Here is a 21,103-nt window from a genome sequence, read left to right on the forward strand (position 1 = left end):
ATGCAAGACAGGACATCCAGGTCTCTGGGTGACTTGACAGCTCCACTTTTCCACCATGAATCAGTTTATTTATTACTATTTTTAAAAAGTATTTATTTGGCTGCACTGAGGCTTAATTGCTGCATGTGGGATCTAGTTCCCTGACTAGGTCCTGAACCAGGCCCCTGCACTGGGAGCACAGAGCCGTAGCCACTGGGCCACCGGCGGGGTCCCCAGTCAGTTTATTTTTGCCCTGGTCAGGCATTAGCCAGCTTTCACTAAAAGGCTGGGTTCTGGCAGCTGGGGTTTCCTGCCCATTTTCTATAGTTTCACCAGCTTTTGACTCAGAAGAATCCAGTTAGAGTCGATCCCTTTAGTGCGAGTAGCAGCAGATACCAGAATATCCAGAATTGTCAGAACCTCATTTCCGGCTTCACCGCGCCTCCCTGTCTCTGTTTTGCATAGTTTTCATCTTCGCCAGAATGGGTCCCTTGTCTTTTGGGAATTTCCTCAACCACTCATCATTTCAGGCTGAACATGAATGATTTATCCAGCAAGAGTTATTAAAATTGACTGTGGTCTCTGAAGGAGGGATAGTTTGTCAAACCTCCATCCTCAGAATAACTGAATATATTTTGCATGACCTGTGATTAATACAAGGTAATTTCAGAGGATGGCTTTTACTAATTAATAAATCAATCACATTGACTCATCTTGGTAGACCAAACTTTAAAAGTTCATTACTGACTCGTTCAAAACCAGGATCTCATACATACGTAGGTCAGTGGTTTAATGTAATTCCTCTTAAGAAAGCAAGCAGATTGAGTAATATTTTAATTCAGAAACACGTTGCTCAACGTGCGTCTTCTGAGCACATGCCTGAGAACGGGGACCGGCAGAACACAGGCAGTGCACGGCCGGCCGGCCGACCACGGTCCTGCTTCTCGGCTGACTCCACGCTTGCAGCCAAACTCGCAGCATTATTAAGAATTTGGAAAGGTCACAGGGAATTCTCTCACTACCCATAGAGGGACTGCTGAAGCATCTGAAAGCACCTGATTCACTTAAAACAACAAGATAAAACCTGAGCTGTTACAACATGTCTAAAACTCGACGGGGCTCATGAAGCACACGCAGGCGAACCTTCTTCCTTTCTTCTGCCCACAGAGAAGCTCAGCTATGTAAAAGCCACTGGAGTCATGGTTTCAAGAAAAGAAAATGGTTTGTGTTTTTCTTATCATGGTGGAAGGGAGACACACACGGCTTAACAGTTAACAGCAAGAAGGAGCCTTTCAAAGACTTCCCCCTCCTCCCCCAGCTAATTTCAGGGGACTCTGTTCCAGGTAAATACATACACACCTAGAAACTTTCAGTAACCAAACCCAAACCAAACAGTAATTCCATTCTTGTGTAAATTCAACCCAAGATGGCTTTCTCAGAGTGTATCTTCTATGTTCTGTTACTAGAGTATTTGAACAATTTCTCCACAGAGGAACACGTATTTATTGAATGCTATACAAAAGGAGGCAGCTCGGTCCGGCCCTGGAGGGGTTTAGGCCACAGGGAGCACTGCAGGCGTGGCCGCCCTGCCCTTGCAGAAGGCTCAGGGAAGGGGACTGCAGGGACTCCGGGCCTGGGTCCCTCAGGCTTCTCCCAAGACAGAGGAAAGACGGTGAAAATAGCTCCCCGAGGGGCAGGGGGAGGAGTGGAGGGAGGAGGGAATTTAGAAGGATCCGGAGCCTCAAGAGCATTTCTCTACGCCTACCCCTTAATAGCTGTGGCACATATAATTTTTCTCCTTTGGAATGCAGATACGGTATTCACAGCCAGTCAGGCCTTCCGAGTGCATTGACACGTAGTCAGTCAGGATTTTTTTTTTTTTTTTTTTGGGAGGGGTGAGGGCAGAGAAAAGAGGGAGAGAGAAGAAAAGGCATTGTTTTTTTCAATTAAGGAGGGATAAATGGAGTAACAATAACATAATGGTAACGATGACAATTGTTCATTAGTATGGATGTTTGTGAAGTGCAGGTCTGGGCTAAGAAGCGCTTTCTAGTCTTACTGCCTGAACTGTCTAGTTAGGTAAACCTCACCCTCACTGCCCCTCCCTGTTCCCTGAAATCCTTTAGTCACCTTTCCTGAGGGCATGGGATGTTTTTCCTCCTTTAAACTCCTCTTCTTGCTAAGGGCCCTTTAGGTAAGACAGGTGCACCGTCCAGGGTGAAATTGTGAGGTTTCCAGTTCAGATGTGATAAGGAGAAAAAAAGCTGGATTTTCTTATGGCAGCAGGTACAGCCTGTGACATCTGAAGCAGTCATAGCCACTCTCCACAGGAATCCCCATTCTGCCACTCAAGCTGTGTGACCTCAGGGGAAACCTCTCTACACCTCAGTTTTGCCGTCTATAAAATGGGTATAACGATAGCATCGAGCCTTGGCATCATTACGAGAACCAAGTATCTTAGCGCCTGTGTTTGGCACAGAGTAAGCTCCAAGTGAAGGGCGGCCATGGTTTTGTGGTTGCTTGGGGTTGTCCGTTAAGAAACTACCCAGTGATGGTAATCTTCTTCAGCCTGGAATTGGATGAGCTAATAACTGTCTAAGAAAGCATTAAAAGTCAGTCATTCTTGAGAAAATTTCTCTCTTTGATATCATGGTTTATCTACTACAGAAGCTTCTAAAAGCTAAATTAAATTCTAAAAGAGCTCATTTTTAGATTAGAAATTCTATACACTTGAACCTGTCTTGTCCCCTAAGAATAGAGTAATTCCATGATAAAAGGAAACAAGTTCCCCCACTATTTTTTACAGTGGGCATTGAACGTATACTGGTGGGCTGCCGTCTACGGGACACGACTGAAGCGACTCAGCAGCAGCAGCACATCCAGCAAACAGGTAAGGGAAAGTAATACTTTTGGGTGTAAATAGAAGATCTGGAGTGATTTTGGCAATTCATTTGTTTCCTTAGAAGTAGACTTTCAGGCCAAATGATGAGTAACAGTGCCTAAATTTTTTAAAAGTCTGCTCTCTACCTGTAATTACATGTTTTTATTCTTCTTAAAATTTCTTTTCTTGGCATATAGTTGACTTATAATGTTGTATAAATTGCTGCTGCACAGCAATGTGAGTTATGCATATATATTCTTTTTCATATTCTTTTCCAAAGTGGTTTATTATAGGATATTGGACACAGTTGCCTGGTTTTATTCTTGATGTTGTTTATATGTGGGTTCCCTCATTTCTTTTACTCACACCTGATGAACTGTCTTAAATTTGATTGAACTTTGCAAAGAACCAGTGATTGATCTTTTTTTGGTCACAGGTTCCTGCTTTCAGGTTCACTAATTCCTCCTCCTACGTAGATTCATAGATAATATCCATATCTATAAGATCTGGAAACTAAAGAGCAAATTGAGAACAGCACTTGGTAGAGCGGAGACCAGGAAGCTAAAACTGGAAAATGCCCCACAGATGATTCCAACGCCAACAGAAAGGTGGGTGTGTTTTTTTTTGTTTGTTGTTTGCTTGGAGATTTTAGAAGAATGTATTATTTTACAAGAATGTATGCAGATTTTACTTGAATAATTAAAAATACAAATAAGAACACTGCAAAGAGAACACCCCAGGTTTCCTTGACCATCTGCCGCCCGCGGGGCTGACCTTCCAGGTCCCAGGAACAGAGAGCAGAGCGCTGAGTCGGAGGGGGTCTGCGGGGCACCGGGCAAGGGGAAACGGGGGGTGCAGGGAGGTGGGGGCGACTCCCGCTGCTTTCTGAGGGCGCCTTGCTCTCATTTTCTGCCTCCCCCACCCACGGATTTCCCCAGTGTGCAGAGACGGCAGGTCTTTTTAAGTCGGTGAGAGAGAGAGAGAGAGAAAAAGGGAGGGACCACGTGACTTTCTGGAACGCAGACTCACTTCTTGATTTTGATCCTCACTGGCGCGCTGGCTCCAAAATGTCTTGCCCGAAATCGGAAAAGGTCCTGCCCCCCTGGAAAGGCTCCCGTCTTCAGTTCACACGAACCGACCCTTTGATCCTCCCTCGTTTTGCTCTTAGATTTGCTTCTCTTTCCAATCGAATAATCTGCCTCTCCTTCTGAGAAAAGCTTTCTAGATGTGATTCCCTTTGGGAAGGGAAGACTTTAAAGTCCTCCTCGGGCGCATCCTTCTGGAAGGGAGAGGGTGGAAAGAGGCCACGGGGGCCGAGAGCGCTTTCGGAGTTCCTCCCCAAGCACCCCGCCTTCCCGCCCGGAGTCTCGGCTTGAACCCCGGCCGCTGGGAGGCATCGCGGCGCAGCGCGGTGGCTCGGGGCACCCCCTGCCCCCGGGCAGCGCCCGGACTTCAGTCTTTGGAGCCTGGGGCCCCGTGAATGTGGAGGTGGGCAAAGCAGAAAGCAAGTCTGTTTGCTTCTGAGTAAAGCCGGCTTCCGTGGGAGAGAGACAGGCTCTGAGTTAGCAAGAATTCTGCCATTTATCTCGTCCTCCTCGCCTAGGATTTCAAGGCAGGAACTGCCCAAATCCAGGGTGCTCATTTCCCGGGGGCTCGGTTGCAGACTTCCGGGGTTTGTGGACTGGTCCCTTACTCTTCTCTGCAGCATCTTGCCGACGGGCCAGGTCGCGGCACCTGCCCCGCAGTGGCCAAAAGCACCCAGAACAGTTCAAGCCTCTCAGTGAGAAATGAGATGTTTGTACATGAAGTGACCTTTAATTGTGTCTGAGGAACTCATGTCAGATCAACATGTGGTCTCAGTTACTCTGCAGAGGCTATTACATTTCAAGCTGTTTTGTGTTCCTTTTCAGCATTTAAATGAAGTATTTTCTCTTTCATATATTTGATGTGGCTCAAAGAAGTTTGGTTTTCTTTTCCTCCCTTTTCCTCATAGATTGTATTGTTTGATTAGATCTTTTTAAGTCAGATCAAAGATGGCTTTTCTTTCTTTAGGAGGGATCTTTTCTTAAAACAAATCAATAGAACAGATTCCACAGGAAAGACTCATTTTATTTGAACGGTTTTGAAACGGGAGATTTAAATGGGCGTGAAGAAATGTTTTTGCTTCTGTATTATATTTATCTGTCAAACAGTTTGAAGGAAGTAAATACTTGGAAAGGGGGCTTCCCAGGTAGCGCTGGTGGTAAAGAACCTGCTTGCCAATGCGGGCGACTCAAGAGATGCAGGTTGGATCCCTGGTTGGGAAGATTCCTGGGAGGAGGAAATGGCAACCCACTCCAGTATTCTGAGAATGCAAACTTGCGATTTACTGTGGAAAGGCTTTTGGTCTTGGCTGGATAGATGCACCATTATAGAAAACAATCTACTTCACCTGTGATCTGAGAGCACCAAAGAGCTAGTGGTTCTGCCCTGCCTCTCCCTATTCCTGCCCTTCATGTGGAGATGCCGGCCTTAGCTTGTGCTGTTCCACCTGGAGTGTCCTTTCTGTGCCTCTTATTTTTAAATTTTTAAATATTATCTATTTTGTCGCACTCTGCCTTAGCTGTGGCATGCAGCTCTTCCATCTTTGCTGTGGTGTGTGAGATCTAGCTCTGCGACCAGGGATCGACCCCTGGCTTCCTGCATTGGAGTGGGGAGTCAGCCACTGGAGCCTCCAGGCCTCTTTGTTGGACAGACTTCTTCCTGTATTTAGAAAGGGGTTTAGAAAGCATCTGTGTCCCTGCAGCAACTCCATAGCGGTTGCTCTATCAAGGGCCCTCAGGCCTGTATTGAAACAGTTTCTTTTGGCTCCTCCTTACAGGCAGGAAGTGCGCTGTCCTCCTTTACTCCTCCCTCCCCTTGCTTGTTGGAGCCCAACATCTGTCAATCTGAAATGAACAAAGACAGAAATGTGGTCCCTATTTGCTTTGCTATGAAAAAAGGTGGCTAGAGGTTTATTGGGAGTGTTTGGCAGTCGTGCAGTAAATGCCACCTGTCTAATGTCACCGATGGGCTGTATGTTGTTGTATAGCCGCTAAGTTGTGTCTGACTGCAGCCCGCCGGGCTCCTCTGTCCATGGGATTTCCCAGGAGTGGGTAGCCATTCCCTTATCCAGGGGATCTTCCTGAGCCAGGGATTGAACCCCAATTTCCTGCATAGCAGGCGGATGTCTTTACCTCTGAGCCACCAGGGAAGCCCATAATGTACTATATGGATGCTCATATATAATATATGATCTCAAATGATATATATAATGATCTCAAATGATATTATTATTCTTTTTTTAAAAAAATTTAATTGAGAGAGTAGCACTGGATACCTACGTGACCTTGTATAAAATAGATAGCTAGTAGAAAGTTGCTACAAAGCACAGAGAGCTCAGCGCGGTGCTCTGTGAAGACCTAGAGGGTTGAGGGAGGTGGTGGGGCTGGGAAGGAGGCCCAGGAGGGGGCAACACGTGTGTGCCTGTGGCCGATTCACGTTGATGAACGGCAGAAACCAACGCAACCCTGTAACGCGATTATCCTCCAATTTAAAAAAAAGAAAAAAAATGTTAAATGAATTATTGCTGTCTTTATGTATTAATTTTATTTTTCTCATCCAGTTGCACCACTGGGCATGTGGGATCTTAGTTCCCTGGTCTGGGATCAAGTCTGCGTCCCTGTATTGCTAGTGTGGAGTCTCTACCCCGGACCACCAGGGGAGTCCCCAGTGGCATCTGCTGTTCTTACTTGCTGTCTCAGTTAATCTGTCTCTTCAGCTTACAATGTCCACTCCATGAGGGCAGGGTTTTTATCTAGTTTTCTTCACTGCTGTGGCCCCAGCGTTCAGAACAACGCCTGAGACAGCAATAGCTCAAAATTATTTTGCTGAATAAACAAAGCAGTCTATACACCACTCCCACTCCCAAGCTTTCAGTCATGATGATGAGGGGAAATAGAGATAGTCGTCCAAATAATTCAAATCAAAGATGACTAAATAACCCCGGGGGTTGTAATGTGACTATAGTTAATGACACTGTATTTGAAAGATGCTAAGAGAGCAGATCTTAGAAGTTCTTATTACGAGAAAAAAACCTGTGTAACTATCTGGTGATGGATGTTACCTAGACTTATTGTGCTGATCATTTTGCAATGTATACAGATATATACATGAAACTAATATGGTATTATATGTCAGTTATAACTCAATTTAAACAAAAGAGAGAAGACTTTCTTTTGAGCCGTCAGCACTCCAGGACCTCACTTACGTGGGTGGGTTTTCACAATTCACCAGTTGCAGCGACTGTGAAGTCTAGCCTTAGGCATCCAAGCAGTGCATCACGTGGTAGATGCCACTCCGAAGCTCAAAACAATATGTTCTTTATTCTTTCACACACGCACGCACACACACACACACACGACACCCAGGAAATTCTGTAAAATATTTCCAGAAAATGCATCATTTGGTGTCGTGAAGAACTGCGTCAAAGAGTAGGTGCTTAATAGAACTTTCTTGACTTGGCCCTCACCAAGGAAATGTAAAAAGTCAGAGCATTTTGGGTATAGAACACCAGCTCCATAATGCCAGGACCAACCAAGTTATGTTCTCTGCTGTATCCCACACTCCTGGCAGGGTGCCTGACACGTAGCAGGGGATGGGAGCTATGTTAATGAACAGATGGATGAATGAATGAATGAATGGTGTCCATACATCTCAGCTACCGTGATATAGACTGAACTTTAGGCACCAGTTGAGATCATGAAAAGTTGTGGGAGAAATTTCCCCTGCATGTGCAGTGTAGTGGACGGATAGCTAGCCATTTAATCTGGAGATCAGCTGGCCATTTGTATGCCCAATTAAAACTTTCCAACCACAGCTTTGCTTGCGTGCATATTGCCCCTGTAATTAACCATGTGTATAAAATGCATTAGGCTTTTGTAATAGGAGAAACAATAAGGAAATATATATACCTGTAGAAGACAGGTGAGCATCCAAGGAATTCTAGGACTGAGCAACAACAGAAAATATGAAAGCGATTAGGCAATGTTTTTCCTTCTTTAGAGCATAAGGCGTCTGAGAGCAGATCCAAGCTTTGCCCAAAAAACAAACAAAAAAGTAAAGTTAAGAAAACAGTTTTAAGGCCAATGCTAGGTCTGGGCAGCTAAATATCTTTACTCAGTGTAACAATTATCAAATTATTAAACAATTTTTCTGTCTAATGAACCACTCCAAAATGTAGTGGCTTAAATCAACTAAAAAAAAATTATGACTTTTTTTAAGAGCAATTTTAGATTCACAGCAAAATTGAGAGAAAGGTAGAGCGATTTCCCCCAAACCCCTTGCTTTCTTATATGCACAACCTCTTCCAGCCATTTTTTTCTAGATCCTATTCTTTTCTGTGAAACTCTATCCAAGTACAGCGTCTCAGGCGTTTGCAGTCAGCAGGCCGGGCTGGCTGACGCAGGGAGCACCCCTTGCGGGCCTGCTGGCCATCCCCCTGCACGGCATGGGCGTCCTCAGCGCTGGGACTTCCCTGGCGATCCGGTGGCTAAGACCCTGCATTCCCAAAGCAGGGCCCCTGGGTTCCATCCCTGGTCAGGCAGCTAGGTCCCACCCGCCACAATGGAGAGTGTGAAGGCCTCAACGAAAGATCCTGCACGCTGCAACTTAGGCCAGCTGCAGCCAAATAAACACATGAAATGCATTTTTTTTTTTTTTAAAGAAAAATATAACACAAAGTGCCTTGAGGGCTCGTCTCAGGCCCTGTGCCACAACTCTGAGACTTGAAGACAACAATAAGAGTGTTACCATGGGGGAAAACAAAGTCAAAACTAAGGAGCACAATCAATAAATGGACTTAATGTGGCAGATATAAGCGACTGAATAAAAACACAGGAGAGGTGAGACCCCTGCCAGGACTGTCAGGTTTAGCCAAGCAGTACTGTTACTAGCACGCAGCAGTTGGGCTATACTCACACTACAAAGTTATTTGCTGTTTGTCTGCAAGTCAGATTTACCGGGGCATCCTGTGCTTTTTCTGGCCTCCACTGCTAACGCCCATGCTGTGGCTCTCCAGTTTTCCGCCAGGAAAAGGACCAAATGAGAGAGTGGGGAGTCAGAGTCAACTGTATGTTAGATAACAGTAAGGCTTGAATTCTTTCTTTTTCTTTCTTTAATAAAAGAAGCAGATAGAAAGTGTTGATACTTCCTTCTGCTCCCCTAGTGGGTCACCGGGCACCAACACCTCTCCTCTTTGGAGATCTGCTACCCGCGACGCTCCTCATGCTGGCAATCACTGCTTACTGGGTTCTATAATCTCCAGGGCTAACTGTGCATTCCTCACAGATGACACAACCTTGAGCAAATATTTTCAGTCTCTCAGTCTCCTCATCTGTGAAACGGAGCTAATAATAGCACCCACCTCTTCCAGCCGTATGAGGATCATACGTAGAGCACGCGAGAAAGGCTGGACACAGCGCCAGAGACGGAGGACGTCTCCTCCCCGAGGAGGCCGGACACGTTAGCTGTTACTATCATTGCTCTCATTGTTTTTGGCGGTCATGGTTGGTCTGATTCCAGTATGAGAAAAATGGTCATAGCACTAAAAAAAAGAATCTTAAAACGTTTTTTAAACTCCGTATCTGTTTCAAAAAATTATATCTAATGCAAAGTCCCTAGAATTGGTATTCTCAAGATAGTGGGACTTTAGTTACATTTCGAACTTAGCGTTAAAGTAGAGCTCTGAGAGCAAATTTATGTATATACACGTCTGCATACACAGCCCACAGCCTTGAGGATGTAGATTAGATCCTTGAAGTCTGTCAGGAAGACTCTCAGCTAACTGGAGATATTGGGGGATTGGCATATGGCAATAAAAATGTCAAGTGACACCTGGGCCGGGATCACTGTGTGACCCTGTGCAAACCACTAAGCCCTCCTGAGGGTTGGTTTTCACATCTCACCTTTTCCTAAGATTTGAGAGAGCCATAGGAGTGCAACTTCCATGCATAAAAGAAATTAGCTACAAGGGTATATTATATGGCACAGGGGATGTGGCCAATATTTTATAATAACTGTAAATGGACTGTAACTTTTCAAAGTTGTGAATCACTATATTGTGCACCTGAAAAGTATGTAACAATTGTAAATCAACTGTATCTTCATTAAATAAATAAAAATATAAAAAGGTGTTGTGTATAAAAAGACTTGCATGAACGCCGTCTGTATAAGCACATTCTTCTAAAGGCCAGTGTGCCACTCACACTCCATCCGTTGTGCCCAGGAAGCACTTGCCGCTTTTGTGGCTGGATGGTGTCAATCCATTTGCAGGCCCCAAAAGGGTACATTAAAATTATTTCCAAGTTTATGGTTGAAAACACCTTACGTAACCTTCAATGCTGACCTTTTTTAATTGACAAAGTTTTGAAGACAGTCACTCTGAGGATTGTGGGAACCTTGCTTCTGTGGGTTGAGTATAGCATTCACAGTGTTGAATACTACATAATACTAGCTTCTAACAGGTGCTCAAGATACAGGTGTAAATGAAAGGAAGAATAAAGGAATGGGATGTCCTGAGGAAATGGGTCTGCTTCCTGCTGAGATGCATACTGGGGTTATTTCACTCTCGAGGGGTGTTCAGACCTGTTCTCTATTCAGAGCCGGTTCTTCAGCGGATGGAAGTCCAGTCTAGCCCAGAGAACCACTCCCTTAAATCAAGCATTTACCAAAAGTATAATCATAGTTACCAGTGGAGATTTTGCTTTCTCTCTGATCCGTTAAAATATTTTCTGGTGAATAGTTTGCACTGTTGGGTCAGGTGACCTGGGTTTTCCTGCTTGACCCCTGTTCTCAGCCGTGTGGCTCTGTGCGACTTTCTTCACTGTCCTGAGCCTCCATTTTCTCATCTGTAAATGAGGGAGCCAAGAGGATTGAGCTCGCTGAATTACTGTAATTACAAGGATAGTTACACTTGCATAACATTCATTTGTGCTTACTCTATGTCATAGGGCTTCCCAGGTGGCTCAGTGGTAAAGAATCTGCCTGCCAATGCAGGAGACACAGGACATGCAGGTTCGATCCCCAGATCGGGAAGATCCCCCGGAGAAGGAAATGGCAACTCACTCCAGTATTCTTGCCTGGAGGATCCCATGGACAGAGGAGCCTGGCAAGCTGCAGTTCATGGGGTCACAAAGAGTCAGACACGACTGGGAGACGGAGCATGAACACACATTCTATGTCAGGCATTTCCTAATCATCACCCCCAGAATCCATCAAGGAAGGTAAATTAAGTCATACAAATATATCACACCCAACCCAATAAAGTTTTTCCACTGTGAGTAACAGAGTTTTATATATATATATGTATCTTTCATTCTTTCTGAATTTTTGCACACTACTGGTCTAAGGGAAGTGGGATGAAAGACTAAAAGAACAGCAGTAAGAAACAGTCGTGGAAAATCCAAGAAAAAAGTTTTTTTAAAGCAAGGATGTTGCTGTTGTTGTTCAGTCACTAAGTCACGTCTCTCTGTGAGCCCGTGGACTGTATGTAACCTGCCAGGTTCCCCAGTCCATGGGCTCACCCAGGCAAGAATACTGGAGAGGATTCCCAGTTCCTTCTCCAGGGGATCTTCCCGACTCAGGGATCAAACCCGCACTCTCGAGTCTCCTGCATTGGCAGGCGGGTTCTTTACCACTGAGCCTCCAGGGAAGCCCAAAGCCAGGATGACTAACACATTATTATCCTTTCGGTTCAGCTCAGTCGCTCGGTCGTGTCCAACTCTTTGTACCCCATGGACTTCAGCACGCCAGGCCTTCCTGTCCATCACCAATTCCCGGAGTTCAAACCCATGTCCATTGAATCAGTGATGCCATCCAACCATCTCATCCTCTGTCGTCCCCTTCTCCTCCTGCCCTCAATCTTTCCCAGCATCAGGGTCTTTTCAAATGAGTCAGCTCTTCTCATCAGGTGGCCAAAGTACTTGAGTTTCAGATTCAACATCAGTCCTTCCAATGAGCACTCAGGACTGATCTCCTTTAGGATGGACTGGTTGGATCTCCTTGCAGTCCAAGGGACTCTTAAGAGTCTTCTCCAACACCACAGTTCAAACGCATCAATTCTTCACTGCTCAGCTTTCTTTATAGTCCAACTCTCACATCCATACATGACCACTGGAAAAACCATAGCCTTGACTAGATGGACCTTTGTTGGCAAAGTAATGTCTCTGCTTTTTAATATGCTGTCTATGTTGGTCATAACTTTCCTTCCAAGGAGTAAGCGTCTTTTAATTTCATGGCTGCAGTCACCATCTGCAGTGATTTTGGAGCCCTGTTTAGCTTATTTGTATCATCACCATTTTACAGATGAGAAAATTGAGGCCAGTTAAACGGTGGAGTGGAGAAGGCGATGGCACCCAACTCCAGTACTCTTGCCTGGAAAATCCCATGGAGGGAGGAGCCTGGTAGGCTGCAGTCCATGGGGTCGATAAGAGTCGGAAACGACTGAGCAACTTCACTTTCACTTTTCACTTTCATGCATTGGAGGAGGAAATGGCAACCCACTCCGGTGTTCTTGCTTGGAGAATCCCAGGGATGGGGGAGCCTGGTGGGCTGCTGTCTATGGCGTCGCACAGAGTCAGACACGACTGAAGCGACTTAGCAGCAGCATGTTGGTCATAACTTTTCTTGCATCTTTTAATTTCATGGAGTAAGCGTCTTTTAATTTCATGGCTGCAGTCACTATCTGCAGTGATTTTGGAGCCCCAAAAAATAAAGTCAGCCGCTGTTTCCACTTATCTCCATCTATTTACCATGAAGTGATGGGATCAGATGCCATGATCTTTGTTTTCTGAATGTTGAGCTTTAAGCCACCTTTTTCACTCTCCTCTTTTACTTTCATCAAGAGGCTCTTTAGTTCTTCGCTTTCTGCCATTAGGGTGGTGTCATCTGCATATCTGAGGTTATTGGTATTTCTCCCAGCAATCTTGATTCCAGCTTGTGCTTCCTCCAGCCCAGCGTTTCTCATGATGTACTCTGCATATAAGTTAAATAAGTACAGTGATAATATACAGCCTTGACGAACTCCTTTTCCTATTTGGAACCAGTCTGTGGTTCCATGTCCAGTTCTAACTGTTGCTTCCTGACCTACATACAAATTTCTCAAGAGACAGGTCAGGTGGTCTGGTATTCCCATCTCTTTCAGAATTTTCCATAGTTTATTGTGATCCACACAGTCAAAGGCTTTGGCATAGTCAATAAAGCAGAAATAGATGTTTTTCTGGAACTCTCTTCCTTTTTCGATAATCCAGCGGATGTTGGCAATTTGATCTCTGATTTCTCTGCGTTTAGAAGAACTAAAAAAGATTATTATCCTTTAGAAGAACTTAGTTATTCTTTGGGGGAGGGACAAGTTCCACAGTCAATAAATTCAAGAAACACAATCTCCTCCCTTTGAAAATCCACCGCATATGTTTACATAGTAAAGGCACTAAGAAGTTCTGTAGGAAAGAAAACGTTGGTGTTCTGTAACCCAGCATTTCCTACGCTGATTGGCCACAGACATTTCTGTTGTTGCTTTATGTCTTCTATCACTTATTAACACCGTGGAGCACAGTCTGGAAGCTCTAGCCTATTGCTGTGTCTACAGGAAATCCAAGCAAACATGAGGTTTGCTCACGAGGATCAGAACACAACCCCAGGGGTACTGTTGGAGGAAGGCAAACGATCGGTTCGTTCATTTTTCAACTGATTCTCATGCTCGTGTGCAGATGCGGCTTCAAAAGCTGAACTGCCAAGGGCAGAAGACCTGGTGAGTAACAGCTATAGCGTGGAAGCAGAAAAGGTGCTGTGTGTTGCTTGTACAGCGAGACAAAAGCACTAACGACTCTTGGTTCTTTCAGCCACAGCCCCATTCAGGGTGCTGCCCTGTGGCACCCTGCTCAGGCGCAAAGGGCAAACCTACGTTGTGCCAAGTGGAGCCTATTTATAGTCAGTGAGGGTTGTTCTGACTTCAGGATATCGCCAAGAGGGCTGCTACTCAATTTTGGGTCAACACGGTTATTTCTTCCTTCCAGGTTTATTGAGATCTAATTGACCTATGTACTGTGTAAGTTTAAGGTGGACAGCATGATCTGACTTCATCATCATGACATGATGACCACAACAAGATTAGTGAACATATAAATTAAAGAGACAACATTCAAGAGAGAGAAAAAAAAAATTGTGATGACAACACTTAGAATTTACTCTAACAACTTACATATATAACATGGGACTTCCTAGGTGGCTCAGCAGGTAAAGAACCCGCCTGCCAATGCAGGAGACCCAAGAGATTCGGGTTCGATCCCTGGGTCAGGAAGATCCCCTGGAGAAGGAAAGAGCAACTCACTCCAGTATCCTTGCCTGGGAAATTCCACGGACAGAGGAGCCTGGCGGGGCTACAGTCTATGGGGGTGAAAAGGATTGAACCTGCCTGGGCGTGCACACACCTGTGTAACACAGAGCAGTGCTAATTATATTTATCATGTTATGCAGCACATCCCTGATAATCACCGTATAACTGGAAGTTGGTACCTTTTGACTGCCTTCACCCAATTCTCCTCCTTCACTCCGCACCTCTGCTGACCAAGAGCCCCATCTCTTTTTCTGAGTTTTTTCATTTTTGAAATACAATTGACCAATATCACTATGCTAGTTTCTGGTACACAACGCAGTGACTTGGTATTTCTATATATTTCAAAATGATCACCACCATAGTACTTAAGAAAGTTATTTATTCATCTTGTTTATTTATACTTTTTGTTTTCATTTCTCTGATTAATAGCTTGCTGCTGCTAAGTCACTTCAGTCGTGTCCGACTCTGTGTGACCCCACAGATGGCAGCCCACCAGGCTCCCCCGTCCCTGGGATTCTCCAGGCAAGAACACTGGAGTGGGTTGCCATCGCCTTCTCCAATGCGTGAAAGTGAAAAGTGAAAGTGAAATTGCTCAGTTGTGTCCGACTCTTCGTGACCCCATGGGCTGCAGCCTACCAGGCTCCTCGGTCCATGGGATTTTCCAGGCAAGAGTACTGGAGTGGGGTGCCATTTCCTTCTCCAACGCAGGAAAGTGAAAAGTGAAAGTGAAGTCACTCAGTCATGTCAGACTCTTAGTGACCCCATGGACTGCAGCCTATCAGGCTCCTCCATCCATGGGATTTTCCAAGCAAGAGTACTGGAGTGGAGTGCCATATACTGTCCTAATTCTTTGGAGAGAAGATTTTTGTTGTTGTTTTAACCACCTGTGTTAACCTTTAAAGAAAGTGCAAAGAGTAAAAGTTATAAGATTTTACCATATAGTAAAGGGTACTCAACGGTTTGATGAACTTTGTTCTTTTTTAAAAAATTTTTTTAAAGTATAGTTCATTTACAATGTTGTATTAGTTTCTAGTGTACGACGAAGTGATTTATTTATATATTCTTTTTCATATTATTTCCCATTATTCGTTGTTCAGGGGCTCAGTCATGTCCGACCCTTTGTGACTCCATGGACTGCAGCACGCCAGGCTTCCCTGTCCTTCAGCAGCTTCTGGAGTTTGCTCAGACTCATGTCCACTGAGATAGTTTATTACAAGTTATTGAACATAGTCCCCTGTGCTCTAGAGTAGGATCTTGTCTTTATCCCCTACATGTGTAATAGTTGTATCTGCTACAGTAGGATATGGTCATTTATCCCCCACATGTATAATAGTTGTATCTGCTAACCCCAAACTCCAGCTTGTCCTTTCCCACCCCTTGGATAACCCTAAGTTTGTTTTCTGTGTCTGTGAGTTTGTTTTGTAAATACGGTCATACTTGAGGTTTCACATACCAGTGATACACATGATATCCGTCTTTTTGACTTCCTTCACGTAGTGTGATAATCTCTAGGTCTGTCCACAGGGCCGCAAGGGGCATGTTTCATTCTTAAGGCTGGGTAACATTCCATTGTACGTATGTTGCATGTCTTCTTTGTCCGTCTGTGGATGGACACTCAGGCGGCCTCCATGTCTTGGCTGTTGTAAACGGCGCTGCTGTGAGCACCAGGGTGCGTGTATGTTTGGTGCGCTTCAGTCTAGACTTCTCTTACACACACAGTAATTTTACCGTGCATGAATTCTATGCTGTGTGTCATAAACCTTCTTCTGCAGTAATAAACATCGTTCAACATTATTTTTATTAATGGCCAAAAATATTCCATGGTGTGACTGTGCCATACATTATGTAACCCTTCGTCCACCTTTGAGGGACATTATAGTTTTTTGCAATTTGTGGTTATTAAAATTCTTGTGGGAACACCCTTGTGTGTCTAGCTTTCCACACTTAAAAGATGTTCCCCTTAAGGTAAATCTCTAATAATATCTGTAACAAAGTGTACCTCTGTCTTATATCTGGTACCATGTTGCCAAATTTTTTTCCAGAAAAGTTATATGAAATTGCATGCATGCTGAGTCATTTCAGACTCTTTTCGACTCTCTGTACTATATACAGCCCACCAGGCTCCTCTGGCCATGCGATTCTCCAGGCTGGAGTTGGCTGCCATATCCTTCTCCAGGGCATCTTCCCGACCCAGGGGCTGAATCCAGGTCTCATGTCTCCTGTATCGGCAGGCGGGTTCTTTACCACTAATACCGCCCTCATTCTAAATGTGCAAAAAATTACTTCTTTTATACTTGCAATTCTTATACATTTATAAGACCGCTCTTGATCTATACTTGAAACTATGACTATTCCCTAGGAGAAAAGATCAGTTCTGTTGTGAAGTGGGTCACTTTTGAGGGGGAAAAAAAGCTTAAAATACGGAATCCAGTTAATTTTCCATTTTGTCCACATAATGAGAGAATCAGTAGTTCTTTAAGCAGGATAGAGATAAAATTTGGACTCAACACTATAACACAGATGTGTGTGTTAGTTGCTCAGTTGTGTCTGGTTCTTTGCAACCCCATAGACTGTAGCGCTGCCAAGCTCCTCTGTCCATGGAATTCTCCAGGCAAGAATACTGGAGTGGGTTGCCATTTCCTTCTCCAGGGGATCACCCTGACCCAGGGATGGAACCCGTGTCTCCTGAATTTCGGGCAGATTGTTTACTATCTGAGATAACACAGACACAAAAGAGAAAAAGTTTCATCTTTTCCAATGTTTGGAAAATGCCTAAGGATTCTCTTTAAGTAGATAATCTATGCAAATCCAAGATTTAGTTACTTAATGTACCATAGACAAGCTGATCACTTAAGGGAGGATACTGCCTTTGAAAGTGAAAGTGAAGCCGCTCAATCTTGTCCTACTCTTTGCCACCCCATGGACTGTAGCCTGCCCCAGGCTTCTCTGTCCATGGGATCCTCCAGGCAAGAATACTGGAGTGGGTTGCCATTTCCTTCTCCAGGGGATCTTCCTGACCCAGGGATCGAACCCAGGTCTTCCACTTGCAGGCAGACGCTTTACCCTCTGAGACATTTGGAACTTGCTTTACGAAACATTCTTGGAATTATTGACCCAGTAAGTCTTGAAGAATGAATGGGTTTTATTTAGTTTTTGCTTCACCTAAAGGCATGTGGGCTCTCAGTTCCCCCACCAGGAACTGAACCTCGGCCTGTGCAGTGGAATCTTAACCACTGGACCGCCAGGAAGTTCCCCAATGGGTTTCTAAAGATGGATTTCCCTTTAGACAAGGGCATTTCAAACAACGCCTATTTCCTGGAATGTAGTAAGTGCTCAATTTAAAAACATGGCTGAATGACTACACGTCATAGGCACAGTTAAAAAGTCGTGTCCTTCCTATCCATCAGAGTCTATTTAATCAGCCTGAGTTGTTCAGCAACTGTTCATAGGTAACCGATGGGTGTTAAGTACACGCTCTGAGCAATCTCCTGAACTTTCACATTCTTCATAAGCAGAGGCAGCAGAGTGGTGCCCAAGCGCCACACGCAGGGCTTTTTTTTTTTTTTTTTTTTTTAGTATTTTCGGTTCAGGTGGTATTTAAATATCTTTAAATAATGGCCACCATTTCTAAAGTAAGCTTTTACGTAGAAACCTAGAGGTCTGGCTTTTCGGGACAGAAGGCGAGCTCAAGCCATCCCGGGCGAAGCTCCGGCCGCAGACAATGGGGGGCGGGGCGCGAGGCCCCGCCGCCCCCCACGGCCCGGCCCCACCCCGCGCCGGCGCAGCGCCCCACCTGCGTGGCCCCGCAGGCTTCTGGATGTTGCCACACCTTTTTTTTTTGTAAAGTTTGGACTATGTACCTTGGAGATCTTCTTATCTGAGATTATGCTTGAAATTCAGGGAAGCTGACTAGGTCTCTCTCCCCGCAGTTTTTAAGAACTTGCTGTTCGTGCGCCTTCCGTGACACCCTGTATTTTGGTGTCCTTTGTCTGCCCCGGACTGGCAGGGACAGCTCTCTGGAGAGACTCGCCTCTCCGCAAGCTCTCCCCGCAGGCTGATGGCAATCGGAGGCCCCGGGCCCTCTCTCCCCGCACGTGGGGCGGGGGCGGGGGGCGGAGGGCGGACACGCCGGGGACGCAGGGCCGCTGCCGGCGCTCGCTTCTCGGCCAGCCCCGGCTGTCCCTCTGACCCCAGCAGGACCCTTACTCGAAATATGTATTTTGAGGAGGTGAAAAAAGCCCCTCGATTCTACTCTGCTTTGAGCAAAAAACTAGCTTCTTCCTACGATATAATGAGACATAAAAAATAGAGAAACGCTCTTCCCACTTTGCTATCAGAAAAGCAGAGGCTTTTTACATAGCCCATTACATACAAGATAAACACATCGCCCATTCCCCCACCTCCGAATAACTGAGAATAAATGCCAAACTTCTATAACCAATTCGCAGGTACTGTAAATCCCCTTTATTTTCTCCAACAGTAGGTGTTTGGTGTCAATGTACATTTTTTTCCCTACCATAATGCTTCCTTTACCCAAACTATTAATTTTGTTTTTATGAATAATACAGTATGTCTCAGTTATTATTTAGTTTGATTGTATGCTAGCCTCATGCGCTGCATTTTAATTTAAGTGTAACTGCTCTGGAAAAATGCAAATCTCTCCTATTCAAATTCAAAAGAAAATAAATGGATTTTTTATGGCCTAAAGGATCTATTCATTACCAAATCATTTATCTTTTCAGAAAGAGCAGTTTATATATCCAATATGCTCCAGCGCTGTCTTTATTTTCTTCATTTTTTTTCTCCTTTGATAAATATGCTGCTCTTTGAAATCTTCCTTGAATCTCTGCTGACAGGGGCAGCTTATAGCAGACTGAACAAGAATATAATTAATAGCGTTAAACAAAAGCCAAGGTGGCATAGAAAGCTCAAACATATTGGATGTTAACAAAATAATAATAACTCTGAAACTTGGATTGCAATATTAAAAGGAAAAAGAAAGCTACACTTGAGTTGTATCAAAGCAGAAAAACATCAAGTGAAGAAGAGACAAGAATATCTTTTTAACAGACTAGCGTTTTTTCCCTAGTTCCTGATTCCTTTAAGAGCTAGGAACACAGATGCTCTAATCACGCTCTTTGATTTTAATCCTAACATTACCTGCTATTGGAAGTTTGGCATTGTGGATGCCAGGCTGTATTTTTATTGAACACGGTTTATATTCTATCCTGATGAAAGAAACCAGTTTGGAGGACCTTGCTTCTGGGAGGGTGTCGGATACACAAACAGCTGTGATGCACAAAGCAATTTCCGATGAATACTTCCAGCGCAGCAGCTCGCCAGGCTTCTCCTGAATTAGGAAGGCCCCTGAGCGGGAAATAGTAGTAGCAAGTGGGAGTCTGTGGCCTTTGTAATGGTTCAGACGTTTACCTTCCTCTGGCATATTGTACTTTAAAAATCAAATGATTACATTAAAGTCACCAAGGATGTTGACTTTGCCCATTCATGTTTATGTATTAAATTGGATTTCAGGGCAAACTGAATGGATTTCTTTGTTCTCACCAGATTAAATCCAGATAGATAATCTGGTTTAGTTATGGCTACATTGTTTAAATTAGTGCTCATTATAGTACTTACAATACAACTGGCAGAGAGAGCGATTTAAATGTTCATTTTGAAGAAGGAAACAAAAAAATCATATGCCAAGCTCAAAAAATGGACAGTCGTTCTGAGTCCCTCCCTGACTGCAGGCCGTTTTCAAAGAATTGTTTACCTGGAAATTGTCAAGCAGCAGCCACGCTTCGACACACGAAGGCTGTGTCCGGGACTGTTGGTGGTGCGGGGCTGGCTTCAGTCTTGGTCAGGGCGGACTTGGGAGTTTACGGCAGCCTGTGCGGCTGTTGCTTCTCCTTTGCTTCAGGAAGGCCAGGAGCTGAGTGACACCTCCCTGGCCACACACTCAAAGGCCCTTTTTGACCGAAGGCTTCCCCAAGTGAAAGGCAGGGGCTGGCTCTGAAAGAGGTGAATGAAGGCTCTTGGAAGGACTAATTGGCTAGTGCTGGCAGGCCAGGGACAGCAATCCTGAGAACATCTGATAGCTAACTCCTTAAGAGACAAAAATAAATCAGGGTTTCACCAGGTGCTTTTATTAAGGGCCCTGTGTTTTTTATAAAGAGAAATGATAGGATTCGGACAGGAAGGGAAAACAGGGGACACAGAAGCTGATGTTTATCGAGGCCACTTCTTTCTAGACTCCAGGGGTGGGTGCTTAACTTCAGTTGTCCTCCATTTCATGATTTATTTGGGAAATTCCTGAAGTGAGAGCGAAGGGATATATCAAGGTCTTGGCACCACGAACTAAAGAAATAACACGTTGGAATATTTTTAGCAGATGATAATGCAGAACACAGGAAAATAGATGGAAGACGATTACAAAGAAACAAATCGAGATGTTCTAACTGGGAAGTGATGGGATACTGATTATTTAGGGAATGTGTGTGGAATTTTTCTCTGTAAGTCACCTATGGCTCAGGCTCTAGAGGACAGCGTGCAGAGGACAGACAAACCGCACATCTTAAGGAAGGAGAGATGCAACATTCACAGCCAACCACAGCTTTTTTCTTTTATGTGTCACATAAATAGTACAGATTGTGCTTTTAAAGAAAAACTGAGTACAACATGAGAATTGGATCCTGGATCAGATTGTAACGTTTTTCTTATAAAAGACATACATTGGTCAATAGGTCGGATCTGAGTAAGGTTTGTAGATTAAATCATGTGTACTGTATCAATGGTAGTTTCATGATTTTGATAATCATCCTGGGATTATTATG

General features: G+C 44.4%; 2 long non-coding RNA genes across 2 annotated transcripts; one reads left to right on the top strand and one right to left on the bottom strand.

The window, feature by feature from the left end:
* Positions 1-520: 520 nt before the first annotated feature.
* LOC133259918 (uncharacterized) lies at positions 521-6,205 on the top strand. The gene is made up of 3 exons (XR_009740585.1): positions 521-1,322; positions 2,786-2,869; positions 3,297-6,205. It is a non-coding gene; the product is annotated as an uncharacterized LOC133259918 (long non-coding RNA).
* A 4,066-nt stretch (positions 6,206-10,271) lies between these two features.
* LOC133259919 (uncharacterized) lies at positions 10,272-20,577 on the bottom strand. The gene is made up of 2 exons (XR_009740586.1): positions 20,044-20,577; positions 10,272-10,785 (listed from the first exon to the last, which is right to left on the bottom strand). It is a non-coding gene; the product is annotated as an uncharacterized LOC133259919 (long non-coding RNA).
* Between the last annotated feature and the right edge of the window lie 526 nt (positions 20,578-21,103).

The sequence above is a fragment of the Bos javanicus genome, chromosome 13, assembly GCF_032452875.1.
Source record: "Bos javanicus breed banteng chromosome 13, ARS-OSU_banteng_1.0, whole genome shotgun sequence".
Classification (NCBI taxonomy): Eukaryota; Metazoa; Chordata; class Mammalia; order Artiodactyla; family Bovidae; genus Bos; species Bos javanicus.